Raw genomic sequence first — 1724 nt, 5'->3', positions numbered from 1 at the left:
CCCTTCAAGGCTCAGGGGTCCAAGATTATCTTCTGTGTCTGTGTTAATTGGTTTCCCTTTTCTTTGTTGAAGAGCATCTGTGCAGTCCTTGTGCCTAGTTCGCCATCTTGCCAGAACTCTGTTTGGATAGGATTTTGTTGAAGATTTTTGCATCTATATTCATGCAGAATATTGGTCTGTAGTTTTTTTTTAGTGGTGTCTTTCTCTGGTTTGGGTATCAGTGTTTTGCTTGCTTCATAGAATGAATTTGAGAGTAGTCCATCATTTTCTATGTTCTGGAATAATTTGAGTAGTACAGGTGTCCTTTCTTCCCTGAATGTTTGGTAAAGTTCTCCAGTGAAGCCATCTGGGCCAGGACATTTTTTGTGGAGAACTTTTCTTCTTCTTTTGTTATAGGTCTGTTTAAGTAGTCTATCTCTGACTGGGATAGTTTAGGTTAAGCCTTGTGTTTTATTATCTTTTTTATTTCAGTTGGTTCTGTTGTGATGTTGCCCTTTTTGTTTACTATTTGTGTTATTTGCATCTTCTCTTTCTTTTCCTTTGTTAAATTTGCCAGTAGTTTGTCAACTTTGTTAATCTTTTCAAAGAATCAGCTTCTTGTTTTGCTGATTTTCTCTATTTTTTTCATTTGTTTGTTTCTGCTTTATCTCTGCTCTGATCTTTATTGTCTCCTTACATTTGGATTCAGTATGTTTCTTTTGTTGTTCTTTTTCTAATTGTTAGGGTCATTGAATTAAAGTATTGATTTCAATTCTTTCCTCTTTTTTGGTGTGTGCATTTATTGCTATAAATTGACCTCTGAGTGTTGCTTTCACTGTGTCCCAAGTCCCAAAGGTTTTGGTAAGTTGTATTGTCATTTTCACTTGTATCTAAGAATTTTTTTCCATACCTTATTTCTTATATTACCCAATAGTCTTTGAGCATTGTGTTATTCAGTTTCCACATATTTTATATTTTTCCCTTGATTTTCCTATTGATTTTTTATTTTATAGCATTATGATCTGAGAAGATACTTTGTAGTATTTCATTATTTTTTAATTTATTGAGGCTTGTTTTACATCCTAACATATGGTCTATTCTGGAGAATGATCCATGTGCACTGGAGAAGAATGTATACTGTGCTTTTGTTGGGTGGAGTGCTCTGTCTGTCTATGAAGTCAAGTTGGTTGATTGTGTTGTTGAGTGCTTCTGTATCTTTGTTGAGTTTTTTTCTGGTTGTTCTGTCCCTCCTTGAAAGTGGTGTGTTAGTGTCTCCTACTACTATTGTAGAGTTGTCTATTTTTCCTTTCAATTCAGTTAATATTTTCTCTATGTATTTTGGAGCTCTTTCATTGGGTGCATAGATATTTATTATGGTAATGTCATTTTTGGTCCACTGACCTTTTTTTAGCATTGTATAGTGTCCTTCTTTGTCCCTTATGCTCTTTTCCACCTGGAAATCTATTTTATAAGAAATTAATATTGCCAATCCTGCTCTTTTTTGGTTGCTATTAGCTTGATACTTTTTTTTTCCATCCCTTAATCTTTATTTTTGTTTTTATCTTTGTGTCTAAGGTGAGTCTCTTGTAGACAGCATATGGTTTAGTCTTCATTTCTTATTCAACCTGCCACTTTCTTTCTCTTGACTGGTGCATTTAGTCCATTCACATTGAGTGTAATTAGTGGTAGATATGAATTGATTGCTGTCATTCTATTGTGTTTTTTGTTGTGTTATTGATGATTTC

The sequence above is a fragment of the Orycteropus afer genome, unplaced genomic scaffold (assembly GCF_000298275.1).
Source record: "Orycteropus afer afer isolate SDZICR_OR568_19922 unplaced genomic scaffold, OryAfe1.0 scaffold00009, whole genome shotgun sequence".
In the NCBI taxonomy this organism is placed as follows: domain Eukaryota; kingdom Metazoa; phylum Chordata; class Mammalia; order Tubulidentata; family Orycteropodidae; genus Orycteropus; species Orycteropus afer.
The sequence above is the reverse complement of the archived record's forward strand: the minus strand, read 5'-3'. Positions refer to the sequence as shown.